Source organism: Canis lupus, chromosome 5, assembly GCF_003254725.2.
Source record: "Canis lupus dingo isolate Sandy chromosome 5, ASM325472v2, whole genome shotgun sequence".
NCBI lineage: Eukaryota > Metazoa > Chordata > Mammalia > Carnivora > Canidae > Canis > Canis lupus.
In genome coordinates, this window is record NC_064247.1 from 26,639,412 (window position 1) to 26,658,474 (window position 19,063).

Genomic DNA, 19,063 nt, shown 5'->3' on the forward strand with positions numbered 1-19,063 from the left:
CAACAAGTGTAAACGTATTACTAAGGAATTTACAGAACACAAGGAAATTTGTTTTTTCATTTTTGTGGGTTTGAAATTGTTATGAAACACCCAACTTCTTAAGTCATAAAATGTCTTCTCTTTACTTTCCTTTTCTGAATATTAGAGAAACACCTAAATTAGAGACTTGGTCAGAAAAACCGTAGATTATTTCCGAAAAGCTGAAATATAGTTATTGATTAATATAAATGTTGATGGTCTCAAAAATAATAAAAAGAATTATCTACCTATATTCTTCATTAATCATTTATTGCAATAATTTTTCTAAAAAATCTCCATGAAATGTTAAACATTTTAAAGCCCTGTAGTACCTGGTAATGGAATTTAGTGAGTGGTGGCACATGCTGCATGAGATGTAGGCAGTATGAGAACACAGGAAATGCACACTCATTTTCTTTTTCGTATTGAAGTGAAAACTAAAATGCATTCTGTAAACTGAAGATTCTGCAGAGAACATCACCTTGATTGCTTTCTTAAAATTCTAGGATCCTTCACTATCTTTCTATTAGCGAGGTTGTTTTGGAACAGTAGAAGTTCACCTGATTCAAATTAAGGAAACGTGGATTCCCAGCCCCAGCAGTATCAAAAGTCCCGGGCAAAGGGCTGCCAGGGTGGCTCAGCGGTTTAGCGCTGCCTTCACTCCAGGGCCTTGATCCTGGAGACCTGGGATCGAGTCCCACGTCGGACTTCCTGCATGGAGCCTGCTTCTCTGTCTGCCTGTGTCTCTGCCTCTCTCTCTCATGAATAAATAAATAAAATCTTAAAAAAAAAAAAGGAGTTCAGGGCATGAATTTAGGATAGCCATTTACCTTTCCTAGTTATGGGAACTACCTGACTTAACAGGTGCCTTTCAGTTTAACCACCTATGAGGATCATGGTTATAGTTTTAATGTGAATAATACTGTGATGGCATTATCACTATAAATTAAAAACCTACACTATGATTTTGAAATAAAATATTATATTGAATGTTTAAGATGCCCTCAACTTTTCTAAGATAAGACTCTTTGAATTTACTATCATAAATACTATGAAGCCCAAAAAAGGCTGGCCCTGGCCATCCAGGAGGCATATGACTATGGCACTGAAATCATCATGGGGCCAGAGGCCTCGGGTCCCGCTACAACTACTCTTCAAAAACTGCTGTAAGTATACTTCTTCCATGAAACTAGTAACTGCTTCAAGAGAATTTTGAAACCTATTTTGCACCTGTTCAGGTACTCATCCCTTTAGTGATTTTTTTTTTTTTTTTAGCTTTTTTTCAAAAGCAGCATCAGTGGACTTGATGAATGCACAAGTGCTGGATTCAGGAGTGAGAAGACCCCAGAATCAGGTGTGCCATCCCATGAACATTCCCTCCTCCTCACGCACTTAACGTGATTTAGTAGTACCCCCCCCCTTGCAATTAAGAGGGAGGCAAGACATATTCCCTGCTTTACTTATGGTGATTTGTTTGATTCCTCACGGGTTTATTGTTTTCAGAGACAATGCAGACCTGTTCATGAAATATGGAGTGTTTTAATACTTGCTGATTTACTACAATGCGCTCTACACTGACTGGGTAATTGAGAACACATAACAGAAAGGATATGTGGGCTGCTTTTCTAATAACCAAGGTAAAAGGTGATGGAGAAGGGAAAGGAGCGATGATGTGATCCTAGAAACTTCAGAGAGAGAAAGAGAGTCTTAATAACTCACAGAAAGATGAGTCAAGATAGAAAGTGATCCCCTCAGAGGCCAGAGGTACAGTAAAAGGATGGGATATGCAATGTACGTGAAAGCGTGAAAGTCAGAGATCGACGAAGGGACTTTGTTTTTTTTTTTTTTTTGGGGGGGGACTTTGAAATAAGAGGGTAAACAAAGAATTTGTGATGTTCAATAAAAAAACAGGCTAAATAATCACAGACAGTATTTAAGAAGGGGTATAGATAATATGTACCAATAAAATATGGAGAAAAAAGGTGCAGATTCTTGAAAAACTATTTTGTAACATCATCACTCTGAACTTATCATATATGTTTAAAATTGACTATTATTTATGGAATAAAATGGTATGATTTAGAGCAACAGGTGTTCAGCAGATTCAGGGTAGCTGTGTATACAGCCTACTTCTGGAGGGTGTCTGTGGGCAGCCCAGGCCCTGAGTCCTCAGTGACCACGAGGTTTCTGATTTGGCTCTTCCACCACTTCCCTCATGATTCCTATCAGCATGATCCCTCTGCTGCCCTTGGTGTCAGATGAATCACCACCAATATTGCATGGCTTCCATTCCTGCTCCCATCAAACCTCAGGATTGTTTTGGGGAAGAACTTCACACTTTCATTCTTGCATAATGACCACTCTAGTTCTTTCAGAAACCAGCAACATATATCATCTAATAGGTGACTCCGTGAAATTAGTTCAAACTTATGTGATATCTGGGCAGCAAAAATACACCATTATAAGAATTTAGAACCTCAGATAGCCATGTAAATTGCAACCAGCACTTCATTGGTGATGAGCCATCTTCCTTCACGATCATTCTCATATGGGGTAGGGTTTTTTTTTTTTTTTTTCTTTTTTAAAGACTTTGGAGGCACCTGGGCAGCTCAGTGGTTGAGCATCTGCTTTTGGCTCGGGTAGTGATCTCGGGGTCCTGGGATCGAGTCCCACATCGGGCTCCCTGCATGGAGCCTGCTTGTCCCTCTGCCTGTGTCTTTATCTCTCTCTCTGTGTGTGTCTCTTTATCTTTTTTTAAAGACTTTTTAAAAATCTTTTTTTTAAAGATTTTATTTACTTATTTGAGAGAAAGAGAACAAGAGAATAAGAGCAGGGGGAAGGACAGAGGCAGAGGGAGAAGCAGACTCTTCCTTGAGCAGGGAGCCCTACAAGGGACTCGATCCCAGGACCCCGAGATTATGACCTGAGCCAAAGGCAGACGCTTAACCAACAGCCACTAAGGCATCCCATCATACAGTTAGGTTTTAAAAATTGTGATGTTCAAATTGCATCTTTCTGTTACCTACCTTCTAGAATAACAATATGCTATAATGATTGTCAAAAAAATTATTCAAATATCTGCCTCAGTTTATTTTTTTATTTTTTTAAAGATTTTATTTATTTATTCATAGACACAGAGAGAGAGAGGCAGAGACACAGGCAGAGGAAGAAGCAGGCTCCATGCAGGGAGCCCGATGCAGGACTCGATCCCGGTCCCCAGGATCACACCCCAGGCTGCAGGTGGCACCTAACTGCTGCGCCACCGGGGCTGCTCTATCTGCCTCAGTTTAAGATGCAATGCCATATATTCCTGGCTAGGAACTTTTCTGCCCTTAGGACCTGCAGAGTACACTGAGGCATCCCACTGCTATCTAATAGAATGGTCATCTATGCACATCTCTTCCTCCTCGTAGACTTAAACTTTGATGAACACAGAGCATTTATTTGGCTTTTCTTTGAATCCTCAATAGTACCTAGGACAGTATGACGCATTCAATAGAAATTCAGTAAATATTTATGAATAATTGTGTTAACAAATGCAGATGTTTTCTGGGATGATTCATACCACACAATATGCACAAAATCCAGAAATTCCTAGTCCCTGGGGAAATTCAATCCAATTTAAAAGCATTATTTTTAAAACAGAAATTTCAATAAAATTTTATATAATACTGTTGTAAGCAAGAGGATTACTTAAAAGTGACAGGCATAGCATTCTATTGCTAATATCATGAGATGCACTAAAATTAATTATGTATTTCCATTTCTAGTGTTAAAGGCCACAAAGCTTCTATTCACACATCATACCATTGAGAAAATCTAGTTCCATGGGAATATTTTCAAATCGTTGATTAGACTTTCAACAATAATGTAGAGTACAAATATCAAAATTAAAGAGCATTTTGTAGAGTTTTAATCTTAAAAATGTTCTAAATTCTTCTGTCCCTATACTTCGGATTGTAGATTAAAAACACACACACCATCCTTTTATAGTAATACATGCTGTGGCCACTGTCCTATGAAAACCAATTGAAAAGTCAAGAAACTGAAGGACTGTGTGGTAAAATCCAAACAATCAGAAGGAGAGGAACCAGATGGCTTCATAGTCCTGACAGATAGGGCACCGATTCAATGCCAGACAAGTGCACTGAGAATGGAGCATCTCGATGGTTGACTTGAAACAAATCATTGTTGAGAGATACTGTCATCCTGGGTCACTGTTTTAAGATTTCTCTTTACAAAGGGTTCATGGATTAAGTAAGCATCCTTTTCCAAGGCATATGTTTAGAATGACATTGTCACAACAGCAGGGAAGCATCACCATATGGTGCGTACTAAATGAGGCTAGATTTTATAGACTATGGGTTCGGGAGGCTGGGGACACAGTGGAGGGGCAGTCTCTACCATGTCAGCCCCGACAGCGCAGAGGCTACCTACGCGCGATAGCTAAAGGGAAGGATGAACGTACAGGAAGCTTTCATTTGATACAGGTGTCAGATGGGGTAAAGAAAGAAAGAAACTAAATGAAACTCTGAATAAAAAGTCACTTGGAATTTGACAAATTATGTTCCTTGTTGCCTTAAAATGTGCATTTCATGAACATAATCTGTCTTTAATAAACATGAAAATTTTAGACTCTTAGACTTTCCAGGAGGGGGATCATCTAATGACCACTGTGATGATAAGCAAGAAGGCATCTGTGTTTTATTTCCTTTACTTGGGAAGTTGCTCTGTTCATATTCTAAAATTGACTGCTTTGCACGTAATAGATTACAAATAAAGTCGATTGTTAAAAGCCAGCATCTAGAGTTTTCCATATGAGGCAGAGCTGCTCAGGGGTAGCTGTGGAACACCCAGCTCTGGGCTCTGCTGGCAGCATTCCACGTGAGCACTACACACATCTTCTATATCTTCTTTCTAACCTATCCTGAGTATATACTATGTGGTTTTTGTCCCTCAGGATTTGAGTTTCTGGAGAATAGTTTAAATAGATAGGGCTGTTTACTGTGACATCTAAATCGTAAGCAAAAGTGTGAGATTAGTTCAGAATTGTTCAAAGGCAAGACCAAAGTCTACAGGTAGCCACGACCATGGTTTCATGTGCAGAGATGGTGAGAGTCACTTGAAGGGACCATTTGGCTGGGAGGCTCTGATGGGAATGCTGCCTCTGCGTGTGACGCTAATGATCTGTGAAATGGCATGAATCCAGGGCAAGACTCGCCCCTCTGATTCCCACAGAAAATTTAAAATGTCCTTCATAGTATTTTCCTTTGTCAAAAATGTAATCTCCACAATTCCTATTTCAATTTCGCCTAGCCTTTCCTTCTAATGTAAAACCAATGAAAGACTTACTGTACATTCTTGCACTTGACTCTTAGTGTGGGGCCATCATTCATCAGCACTATGACAGCTCTTTACACTGCCTTTCTCCTTCAAATACTGGCTTTTGCTTCCAAGTCACAAAATGTATATTTATACTAAACTTTCTTTGCATGGTTATAATTCAAATACTGACATCTTATTTTACTTTTAAGCAGTTAATTTCCTACAGAGAGGTTAATTCCCCCAGTTCTATTTTGGGTTCCAAAGAAAATTAAAGATGATTTATTTTCTAAGTCTCTGATATCATAATTTTAGAAAATATTTAAATATAAGACTCCTGTGTTTGATTGTGGCTATTTAAGAAAAAGATGCAAGTTATAGTTTTAACTGTCAATATACTTGGCAGAAGCCCTGCATATCATCTAATTTCTTAATGCCTCATCTTTTTAATATATATATTATATATATGTGTGTGTATATATATATATACACACACATATATATATATGGGAGAGAGAATGAGCATGAGGAAGGGGAGGGGCAGAGAAAGAGGGAGTGAGAAAATCTCAGGCAGGCCCCACTCCCAGCAGCAGAGCTTTACGTGCGGCTCAGTCTCATGATCTGAGATCATGACCTGAGCCGAAACCAAGAGCCAGCTGCTTAACTGACTGAGCCACCCAGGTGCCCCAATGCCTCATTTCTGAAACTGTTATCCTAAGTATGTAAACAAAGGTTTCTGTATTTGTCAAGGTCCACCCCAGAAGTACACTCCCCAAAGTCATTTACTAAAATAGTGCAAGCTCTGCAGATTGTACCTCTTCTAATGGATTGTCAACAACTTTCTGCCAATCTCCCATACCTAGAGTATATAACTGACGATGCGTTAGTTTCAGAATCCTGCAGCCAGTCCAAAGGAGAATTCCCCATACATTACGTAATAAGCCCATAGCGGGAAACCAAGGAAATCTGGGGCTGTCAGAATCAGAGATACTATATAGCAGCAATTCTTAAGCCTGTGTAAGCTGTCGTTGGTGAGACGGGGAGAACAGAACGGACTCCAGAGTCAAAAGGTCTGGGCATGAGCCTCCTTCCTGGCTGAGGGGCCCTGGGCAAGGAGCAAAGCAGACACGGTCATGGCTGGTTGGACAGATGCGATGCAGGCTCCATGCCAGGCACTTCCCAGGCGAGAGCTCCCTGGGGACTCACGGTGCACCCTCAGGTTCCTACGATGGCCCCTGTTTTGCTGATCAGGTAACTGAGACTCCGAGGAGTTCAGAAACCTGCCTGAGGTCATGGCATCTAGGAAGTGACAGAAACCATTCTCAAGAGCACTAAGCACCAAGCTATAAAACTTCTAGGAAATGGCATAATTGTCAGCAAAAAAGAAGCATGTCCGTTTTTAAGAAAAGGAATCTTGAGTTTAAAGGTCATTCTCAAACAGAAATCCAGATAATGGAAGGGTGAAGTTCCTCTATTTAAATTACACACACTAATTAAGGTCACTTAGTCATTACTGGGCACCGATGCAACCACTATTTCCCGTGATGTAGAGAACACAACATCGCACTCCACAGGAGAACGGTCCTCAGGGAGCGCAGGTGTTGGAGAGATTGCCTGAGCACATGCTCTTTGAGCACAAGAGTCTCCCCCCTAAGCAAGGATGCTTCAGTTCTTCCCACTTTTATCTGAAGCATATGCCACGGATGTGTATTCTTTGGTGGCTTCTGAGAAACTGCTCTTTGCTTGTTTGTTCTTTTTCTCAGGGGCCCCAAAGTCAAATGTCTGCAAGACCTGGACAGATTACAAAAATATGGGAAGTCAGTTTCAGGGTTTCTAAGACCCAAGGAGAGAGAACAGAGCTTATTTAGCTGGGGGCCACTTACTAAAGCTCCAGCCAATTGCTGCCGTTTGGAAATTCATATTCATGGAAATAACAGTTTTGTAATCTTCCAGAGAAGCCAGAAATCTAAAAATTTATGTACAATCTACTGATTTTTCAGTTGGCAAATATTACTTTGTTAAAGTTTTGTGAGCCAGACAGACACAGTTTGTATCTTTCTTCCCTGTTGTTCATCTTTCTCAGAAATCCTGATCTGGTTTCATGCCAACTGGACCTATTTCAGCAATCTCCTTGTTTACGGTTTTAACTGTCACCTACATGCAGATAATTCTAAAACCTGTATCTTTATCCCAGATCTTTCTACAGCTCCTTGAGTATTCAACTGTGTACAGAAGTCCTCCATAAGACAGAAATTTCTAACTCAATTAGTTCCAAAATGAATGCATAAAATTGCTCTGGGTCTTTGATTCCACATGCACTTCGTATGCTCCTTTTTTTTTTTTTTTTTTTTTTTTTTTTTTTTTTTTTTTTTGTTTTTTTTGTTTTTTTTTTTTTATTGGTGTTCAATTTACTAACATACAGAATAACACCCAGTGCCCGTCACCCATTCACTCCCACCCCCCGCCCTCCTCCCCTTCTACCACCCCTAGTTCGTTTCCCAGAGTTAGCTCCTTATTAGCACCACCTCCCATCATCTTCTCAGTCAGGATTCTAGAGACACTCCTCCTTCACCTGGAGACCCTCCTCCTTCACCACATTTAACCACTGTTCTGCTCATCTCGTGCCCAAGAGGCTGAGTGAATGATACATAGTATTATTTCAGAGATGACTGCGGTTTCAGTAATCCTAGGTACTTTATGTACATTAATAATGCATAATTGCCATGTGTGTTTCTTTTTTAAAAAAAGAATTTATTTATTTATTAATAGGAGACACACAGAGAGAGGTGGAGACATAGGCAGAGGGAGAAGCAAGGCTCCCTGGGGGGAGCCTAATCCCAGGGGACCACCACCTGAGCAAAGGCAGACACCTAGCCCCTGAGCCACCCAGGTGGCCCCTTCATATGCGTTTCTAATTAAAAACACGATATTGTTTTTTTCCCTCCCTTGATTTATAATTTAGATTCCTGAGACTCAATGAAGTTGATGAACCTTTCAAAACTTGAGGGTTTTTGGGCAAGAAAGTGGGAACTGAATCCAGGCCAAGCTCCAGAGCCTCTGGAAGCTCTCCCTGCACCGATGGAAGGACCACGTGTTTCCCCAGATGGGAAGAAGCTGGGAAGAGATTTGAAGCAGGGCTGTGGTCTCTGAAGTGGAGTACTAAGTGCAAGAGCAGAGACCACAAGGTGAGAGGCAGAAATAGATGTGCTGGGAGGGAGATGTTCTGAGGGGAGAAGATGGGGAGTCAGTTAAAACTAGAGACTCAAGAGAATCCAGGCAGTGAGGGGTGATGACTGAATTGGTTAATTGGTTAATTTTACACTCCTGTGTGTACTTCCTCACCCCTCTGGTCGATGCTGCATGCCCATGCCAGCGTAACGGCCCTGGCACTCCCCTTTCCAACATGCCAGGCCCCTGCCCAAACCTTCCCTGTTGTTAGATGCTTCTCTTGGTTTCTAAAAGTCCGGAATTTATAAGCTCTCCTCCCTCCACCTCCCGGCCTCCTTTGCCTCTGTCTCCATTCAGATCCAGCCAGGGGTTATCCCTCCACCCCAACCCTTGCAGGTCAGTTGGGGTCAGCAAAAGCATGCTTTTGCTCTCCAACCCTCTTCTATGTCTCTCCTTTTCGTCCTGATTCCTTTTATGACAAGATGAAACTCCACCTTCTAAGGTTAAGGTTTATAAAGTCTGGTCTCTTCCGATATTCCTTCCTCGGCGATTATACGATACACAGTCCCTTCTAATGTGATGCCTACTTATTCCGTTGTTTCATATTAAGTTGCTTCTATCTTTCCAGAAGATTATCAGCTTTTTTTTTTAGATTTATTTATTTATTTATTTATTTATTTATTTGAGAAAGAGTAAGAGCAGGAGAGCTCTTGAGAAAGACCACAAGCTAGGGGGAGGCAGAGGGAGAGGGAGCAGCAGACTTCCTGCTGAGCAGGGAGCCCAACGCAGGACTCCATCCCAGGACCCGGAGATCACGACCTGAGCTGAAAGCTGAGGCTTCACCCATTGAGCCACCGATGTGCCCCAGATTATCAGCCTTTTATGGTCCAATATCATATATAATATTTCTTTCATTGTGGCACAATGAAGAAGGTGAGACAGGTGTCAAAAAACATTCAATTAAGGTGACAAGTGGACACTTAAAAAGCTGCATATTAACAATGGCTGAACAACTTGGCAGCAAACACATATGGATGCCAAAGAAATACAGCAGGGATGAGTAGCTGAGGTCTCTGAGACAACATGGGTGGTGCATGCAGATCCATAGGTTGGTTCGTTGTTTTTTTAAAGATTTTATTTATTTGTTTGAGAGAGAGAGAGAGAGAGAGAGAGAGAGAATGAGCAAAGGAGAGGCAGAGGGAGAGAAAAAGAGAGAATCCCAAGCAGAGTATACCTGGGGTAGACAAAGGATTTGGTTTTATCTTTTCCACACAAATTCCAGCATCTAAGTAAATCAATCTAATCTTCATTAATCAAATAAGTCTGGTTAATAGAGCTCTTTTCTTTTTAGTCTATTACTTTGGCCCTATAAAGGTTCTTCAAGGGGCACCTTGGTGGCTTAGTTGGTTAAGCATCTGCCTTGGCTCAGGTCATGATCTCAGGGTCCTGGGATCGAGCCCCGAGTCAGCTCCCTGCTCAGCAGGGAGTCTGCTTCTCCCTCTGACCCTCCCCTTGCCTGTGCCCTCTCTTGCACATGTGTTCTCTGTCTCTGTCTCTCTCAAATAAATAAAATCTTAAAAAAGAGTTGTTCGAATTGTCCTTTTGGCCCGTGAGGCGAGAAAAGGCCCTTTGAGATACATTATGAATGCACTAGTGCGGGCAGGCCTCCAGGGCAGTCACAGTATTTGTCACATGGCACTGAGATTTTCAGTGGCCATCACTGGACTATACATTACTTAAAAGCAAGAGGCCTATGTCCCCAGAGTGGAGTCTTGCTTGCACACTGGACACACAAAAGTTGCATTTGAAATTGGGGAGAAGTGAGAGGATTTTAGTGGGTCTAGGTGCTGTGGGAAGAATAAGGTTAGGGGTAGAAATGAGAAGGCACTGTGGTTGCTCGGCTCAGGATGTTCAGTGGAGATCTGTGATAGCCCTGTCGGTGGGCAGGCATCCTGGCATCGTCACTAATTCGGGTGAAGCAATCCTCATGAGACATATGAACTTAGGAGGATGGAGAGCAACTCATCCAACTGCCCATTCTCATCTGCAGAGTCTCATTAACAGGACTCTTAACCTCTACATCCTAAAAGCAATGTGTTTTAATGAGCAATAATCTTTACAATCCTTGATCAGTCACCTACCCCTAGGGAAAAGTCTATAAAGAACTGTTTTTCATTTTCTTATACTCCCCACAATTACTAACGGAGTCTGCCATAATTCCTTAAATGGATGCTCAAAATATTGAATTAAAATGCTAATATCTAATTAACCATCAATTAAAAATTCTTCCATTCTCCTAATATAACACTGTATGTTAACTAAACTGGAATTAAAATTGAAAAAAGAGTACACTTATCTTGATGAACTGTAATATATAGAATTATTAAATCAATATATTGCACACCTGAAACAAATACAACATTGTGCATTAACTACACTGAAATTAAAATTTTAAAAAATTAAAGTTAAAAAAAAAATCCCTCCAGGGGCATCTAGGTGGCTCAGTCAGTTAAGCATCTACCTTCAGCTCAGATCACGATCTCGGGGTCCTGGGATTGAGCCCCGTGTTGGGCTCCCTGCTCAGCAGGGAGTCTGTTTCTCTTTCTGCCTCTGCCCCTCCTCCTGCTCATGCTCTCTCTCTTGCTCTCTCTTTCTCACACTCTCTCAAATAAAAAAAATCTTAAAAAAAAAAATCCTTCCATTCTCATATCCATTTACTCAGTGGATATCAATACAGTGCTTTTAGGTGCCAGGCATGGTGCCCGAAGCCAAGCACTATGGATTTGTTCACAAATACAATGTCATCTCAGGACTCAGGACCTCACATTCCAGAGGGAGAATGATTATATAACCTAGTATGCTAAGCTCAGGATGCCATGAGATCACAGCAAAGTGAAGCCCAAGCCAGCCGAAGGTGTCCAGAAAGGACAGACCTGAGAACACGACCAGATATCTGACAACTATCAGCTCACACACATAGCCACTGTCCCTTACTACGGAATCAAGCATAATATATGCAATCAGATTTGATAAGTTACATATTTCAATTGGTAATGATGCATTGTTCCCCTGGGTCTTTTTAAATGTGCTATAGTAGGTAAATATAAAGACTTCACTTAATAATTTTAATTAATTAATTAAAGCTGGTATTTTCATTTGAAAATAAAGTGTGTCAGCAAAGAGATCAAACCCAGCAACTGCTAAGTGGACATGATAATGATATCCTGAAAACAAGGTGTGTTATGGGCTAAAATGTCTACAGATCTCCCTGGATCATCTGCTCATTTGGACAGAGCAAGGCAAACTCAGTGCTTGGTGGAAAGAACACTACACTTTTTTTCATTTAGACATTGTTAACCAGAGAAGCATAAATGTATACTTTTTTAAAAACATGTAAGAAACTCAGAAAAATAAATTAAAAATAATAATTTTGTACAATAACACACAAAAAAATAGTTACCAACATTTTGGTGTTGTCTTCTTCAATGTCTTCTGTATGTGGTGATTCTCATAAAACTGTAATTGAAAGCATATATTTTTCCCACTCACCATTTTAGTTTACACATGGACCATGTACTGAACATCTCTAGATTATGTTGTTCAGTAGTTATACCCTCTTCTGCCGAATACACAACACACTCGTTGCAGTCCAATGATTTCACAGCACTAGACCATTACTAACAGTAAGTGAAAAATTTCCCTTTGGAATAAAACAAAGCATAAAGTGTAAGGGAGATGAAGACTTTGCTGTTTTGAAAATTAAAAAAAAAAAAACATTTTAGCAACAGTTGCCTCTGAATAAAATATCCACACTCGGGTTTCTAATCTGTAAAATGTAAAACTTGGGTTTATCACTTCTGTAAAATGAGGCTTATTTTCACAGTCACTTATGTTTTCATAACATATAATCATTATCAGATTTTTTGACAACAACAAGCATCAAATGCTAAGGGCATGTGTTTATTACATATGCATATAGCATAATGTATATGCTATATACATATATATATCAGGACAGAAAGTTCTTTATAAATAACTTACATATATAAAGTTGTTTTATATATATATAACATATATATGTATATAAAACATATATATATACACACACACACTGTGTTCTTATTTTTGCTGTATGTTTTAAAAAGAAATAAATTTATAAGTAGTATTGGGCAAATATATGTCCCTGGAAGTTTATTATTCATTACTTTGAAGGCAATGAAAAAAAAATAATCTTACAAAGTATACATGCTATTGTTTCACAATTTTTTTCCTTTGTTAAGTTCTGTGTGTGTACTTGCATGCATATAGGTATTTGTTTATATGTATATATACAGATGTAGTGGCACTTGTACTAATTATTATTCTAGTCTTACAATTGTTCAACTCACTTTTTAATTTTATTTATTTATTTATTTGTTTGTTTTAGAGAGAGAGAGAGAGAGAGAGAGAGAGAGTGGTGGGAGGAGCAGATGGAGAGGGAGAATCTAAAGCAAACTCCCTGCTGAGCCTAGAGTCTGAGGTGGCACCTGATCTCAGGACTCTGAGATCATGACCTGAGCTGAAACCAAGAGTTGGATGCTTCACTGACTGAGACATCCAGGCACCCCTCAACTCACTTTTTAAAAATCAGTTCTTACTATGTACTATGTGACTGAGTGGCAAGTCACAACTTTAGTACAGATGGCTATTTGTGCCAACTAAATTAAATAATAAACTTCTGGGGCACCTGGGTGGCTCAGTGGTTGAGCATCTGCCTTCGGCTCAGGTCATGATCCCGGGGTCCTGGGATTGAGTCCCGCATTGGGCTCCCTGGCAGGGAGCCTGCTTCTCCCTCCTATGTCTCTGCCTTTCTCTCTGCATCTCTCATGAATAAATAAATAAAATCTTTAAAAAAAAATAAACTTCTACCAAGAGCAATAAAAAGGGGGGAATAGTCTGAAATTTAATCAGAACTGGGATATGCATTGTTCCATCAGCAACTACACTAATCTTTAAGGAGATTTAATCGCCTTCACACATATTATAAATGGTGTTTATCTGTTCATGTTTTTCTGCCCAGAAATACCAGCTCTTTTCCAACCTGTCTATTATGATAAAATACTTGGTTTGCAGTGTGAAGATACATGGTTGAGATGATAAGCTAAGTATTTTTTTTGCTGGAAGTAACAGTCCTCGATGGAAAATAGTGAGTGGAATTACATCCAATAATGGGTTCTACGAACAGCAACTCAAGTAGCAACACAGCATTTCCTTGTCTAGGAAATGGTCTCTTAGTGTGTTAGGTGTGGAAAAAGGACCGCTTTTTGATATATCCATGAATGATGAACAGTGCTGTTAGAAGTCTTTCTAAAACATAAATGCAATTATGCCATAAACTGCTTAAAATGGTTCCTGCTGTCTTCTGGCCCAGAGTGAAAACCCTCATCTTAGCTTACTCGGCAGCATACAAGGCTCCTCCTTGCCCCTGCAGTGCTAACTGCACCCACCCTCCCCTCAATCCCCCACTCTACATACCCCCAAAACTGTCTTTGCCTCCACTTTCCCACCTCACTACTACTCCCAGACTTGTGCATACACTTTTATACTTCTTCCTATGATGCTCTTTTGTCCACCTAGAGTATTTATGTATCTCTTTACAGAACGGCAAAATCTCATGCATCTTTCAAGACCCAAGTGGATTATCACATAATTTTTTAATCTTCCCACAACATCTTCTGTGCTTGGGAGGATGAAAGGAAAGAGGAAAGGAATAGGGAAGGTTTAGGGCAAAAACAGTGATTTCTCATATAATTCCTTGACTAGAATTTTCACATATCCCTCCACATAGAACCTGAGGACAGGACAAACAATGTACCCGTCTTATCCTGGCTATCAGCCAGGACTGGTAGGTCTATTTTCTCTAAACAACTGATGACTTAAAAAAATCAATTTCATCAATTACATAAATAAGTCATTATTACATGTTGAGGACATCTTTTCTTACATCTGACCAGAATACTTTTTTCCCCTAGTATAACCCTGGCTCTTCTGTAAAAAAAAAAAATAATAAAAAATAAAAAAAATAAAAAAATAATAGTAACATGAAGAAAGAAAAAAATAGAGTCTCTGTATACATAGAGAAGAATTTTTGAACTCAGAACTGTTGACTCAAGTCAGATGGAGGACTCTCATAAATGACATTTTTCCTTAAACAGTCTGCCTGGACTTCAATTAATTTAACCATTTTTCAACTAAATATTAATAAGTAATGCTTTAATGAACATTTTCAACGACTAGAGATTTTCCTATATTCATGAATTCAACATATTCACAACTTTTATTTATTTATTTTTATACACATACAGAGAGAGAGAGAGAGAGAGAGAATGCAAGCAGGGAGAGGCAGAGAGAAAAAGAGAGAGAGAATCTTAAGTAGGCTCCAGTTCAGCTCAGAGCCCAACATGGGGCTCGATCTCATGATCTTAAGATCATGACTTGAACAGAAACCCAGACTCAGATGCTTAACCAACTAAGCCAGCCACATACCCCTGATTCATAATTTTAAATTTTGGTAAATTGTGACAAATTGATTTTCAAATTATACCAATTTAAAAGGCTCCAGACACCTTGAATGATGTAAAACTCTCTTCATCTTTATCATCAAAATTAGCTAATCTATTATGTAAAACTGTATAGTTCACTTTAATTTGGCTTTCTTTGATTAAATATATTTTATATCTTGTTTACTAGATTTATTTATTCCAATGTGAATTATGTGTTATTTATCTTTTATTAGTTCTTTTCACTCTGAATGAAGGGTGTACTTGTGTGTACAGGCATGTATTATCCTTTATTCAACATGACTGTATGAAGTATTTTCCTAATATTTGTGTGTGTTTGTTTTTTTAATGTGTGTTTGTTTTAGTGTTTTAAAAAGTGCAAGTGAAGTGAAATGACAAGTTTCATTGGCAACATGGGTTTGATCAAATGAATTATTTTAACAATATTAACATTTCATTGACTACACATAACTGAAAGTATGGTTCATGACCAGGCACCATCCTATATCTATCTCATATCGCAGCCTGCTCATAATTTTAATCACCAGTATGGATAATCATAAAGTAAAGCATTACACAGAATTTATTTATTTTATTTTATTTTTTTTATTACACAGAATTTAAAAGTTCATAGGAAACTGAATTAAGACTCAAGGTGGTCTTGATGTTTTCAAACAGGTTAAAATTTAAGAGTGTATCTGTAAAATCTTTCATTTAAAATGTTTATTTTTTAAGTTTTTTTTTAAGATTTATTTATTTATATGAGAGAGAGTGTGTGCACAAGGTTAGAGGAGCAGAGGGAGAGAATCTCAAGCAGATGCCCTGCTGAGCAGGGAGCCCAACTTGGAGCTCCATCTCATGACCCTGAGATCATGACCTGAGCCAAAACCAAGAATCAGACGCTTAACCAGATGAGCCATCCAAGCTCCCTTAATTTAGATTTTTAAAAATGCATTATGGAGAGGTTGATTTATAGCAATTCACATGAAAAAAAAAAAAAAAAGCAGAGTGTTGAGTTTTAATTGACCATGAACTTAACATGAACAAACTAACTAGTGTTGTAACTGAAAAATACCCAAAGAATTTGGGGCTATACTTTACATGTAGAATGTCTAAACAACTGGAATTAATATTTTCTCTTAGATAGTTCACATCAGATCATGACCATGAATGTCAAAAATAGAGAGTTTAGTTCCAGACAGATCATAGCAGGAGTATGGGGTTAATCCAGGCCAATATATTTTAATGAAATTATAATAAATCCAGAGGTTATTCAGACATGCCAGAACTTAGATGTTAAAGGTCTCAGAAATCAAGTTATATAAGGAAATGATATTTAGCTTGGGAAAGTGTGACAGGGACGTGTGATGTGTTCTTTAAAAATGTGAAGGGTTTGAATCACACAAAAAAGCTAGACTTGTGTTGTTATCCAATTCTAGCTAAGAATTAGTTGTCATAAATATGCAAGCAAGAAATAAGCTCCTTGTGAGCTTGGCTCAGTTGGTGAAGCATTACCTTAAGCTCAGGAAATGACCTCAGTGTCCTGGGATCGAGTCTCACATCGGGCTCTCTGCTCAGTTGGGAACCTGCTTCTCTTTCTCCCTCTGCCCCTCCCCCTGTTCATGCTCTCTCATTTTCTCAAATGAATAAATAAAAACTCTTAAAAAAATAAAGAAACTCCTCATTTTCTTCTTTCCTTCCTCTCACAATCCATCAGCAAACAATTATTGAGTCTGGAACTGTGACAGGCCTTCAGCGCAAAGGTATTAATAAGCCTCATCCTTGTTATCAAGGAATTTGCAGTCTACTGGAGTTGACGGATCATCCACCTACCCACCCTCCTACTTAGCTACCTACCTATCTGTATAAATCATTTCCTAAAGCATATACAAATAAAGAAAGTACTAAACTGGAAATGTGAGTATTCAAACAAAAGCTGACTAACATCTGTGTTGAATGGGTCATTGATTAGATTTTTAAATTTATAGCCCTTATGTCTTTATGTTCCTCTCCTAAAATGATGGACATAGTCTTACAAGGTATATTTCCCTAAAACATGATTATACCATATTTAATATATGCCTATCATATATTATTTATAATACATATGATTCTAGAAAAATGAAGGATATAAAAACAAAGCAAAATGTTGAAATGAAGAGTTATGTTACTGAAAAGTAAAAATGAAATTGAGCTCCCTGGTTATCAGAGGAAAAAGACAAACATTTTGACTAACAAGTTTTCCATTAAGAAAGGAAGAAGCATGATTGTGTTTCAGAAGAAGAAGAATCTCTTGATTATAAATCTTTGGAGCAGAGGTGGCGAAGGGGCTTTCAGACTTCCCTGGGAGACTTTGCACGTAGTTGAAAATTAAATACTTGAACCGAGGGTAGACTAATTTCAAAGAGGGAGAAATTCAGGGTTATGGCAGCTAGCCAATTGTGAAATTTCCTATTGAGGGTACAAGGGAGATAATCAAGAACTGGCAGGATCAACATTATACAGTTGACGCCAGCCTCCTATTTTCACAAGTTTTCTGGTTTCATGAACTTCAAGAAGTGCAAACAAGCAGTCAGTGTCTGAACAGATGGGATTTGCCTGAGTGTGCTTTCTAGTTCACCTGGCTTTCCAAACGGGCTTTCTTCTACTGTGAAAGTGGATTGTATCAGCATTTTCTAGTTATTCTGTCAGCAGACACCACATGGTATAAGCACCTAGAAGTTCTCTTCTACCAGATGAGCATTTATCAAAGTGCTATCTGGCCAGCACAATGTATGTTAATTTGCATTAATCGTCCCCCTTTCGTCCTTATAGGACTTATTTTCCTCCTTACAAAGCCCATTGCTCACCTGAAACTAATGGAAACAAATAGAAAAAAAAATCCTTATGATAAGGATATAACAATTATTTTGGATCTACTACCTCATTGCCTAAAATCCTTTCCTTGATTTTCTCTACAATAACACCTAAGATAGTCTTAGCTATCCTAAGGATGCCCTGAAGATGAGCAAAGGGAAAATTTATCACATACTGCTCATTCATCTAGTCAAAGACATTTATTGACTAACTTTGTGCCAGGCATTGGGCAAGGTTATGAGGATATATCCTTTCACAAGGCAGATGGAGACTTTGGTTTTGGGAGTTTATATTCTAGCAGGGAATATAGATAATAAATAAGTAAACAAACAGAAACAATAATTACAGATTATGCTAAAAGCAAAGATGATCATAGGGTTGGAAATGCAACACAGAGTAACTGGAATTTGGGAGGGAAAGGGTTTACTCCTAGAGAGGTTGGTCAGGAAGGTTTCTCTGAAGTGGTGATTGTGACTTGAGTCCTGAAGGTTCAGAAAAATCTAGTCAAGCAAATAACTGGATTGGAGGATTCAAAAAAGAAGAAGGGGTGGATAACAAGTACCAAACATAGAGAAAATAACGGGTTAAAGCTTGTGAGAGAACCAAAGAGAAGGTGAAGGACACTCCAGAATGGTGGTCAAGAGGTGGACAAGAGGCAGATCCTGTTGCAGGATGCTACAGTTGCAATTTTATTCTAAGAGGGTAAAAAGCCTTTGGAAGGTTTTAAGCAAAGAAGAGACAGTCTCTGATTTTTAAATTCAGAGCAGCCCCACTGGCTCCAATATGTAAAGTGGGTGGAGAGAGATAAAGAGTGGAAGCAGGAGAACTCTGAAATCATGAGAAATGGACCACTGTCTAGAGCAGAATGGTGGAAGAAATGGTATTTATAATGTATGTCGGAGATGTGCTTCAGTTGCATGGTGAGTGACAAGCAGGAAAAAAAAAGTAGGAAGTAAGAAGAACAAGAAAATAAATGATAAAAATATCACAAGTAGTGTGATAGGTTCTGACCATGAAGGAGTGTCAGGAAAGACAGGTGAAAAGCAACACGCAGGAGAACTTTGGGAGAGAAGAGGTGCCGAACTCCTGTCCAGGCTCAGGATCATCCAGGAAGAGAAAAGACTTGCTACACATGTATCCGTGCAGAACAGCTCTGAGAG

General features: G+C 39.0%; 1 protein-coding gene across 12 annotated transcripts in view; it reads right to left on the minus strand.

The window, feature by feature from the left end:
- Positions 1-19,063, minus strand: part of GRIA4 (glutamate ionotropic receptor AMPA type subunit 4) — a 372,420-nt gene that overhangs the window by 340,421 nt on the left and 12,936 nt on the right. The window lies entirely within an intron of this gene.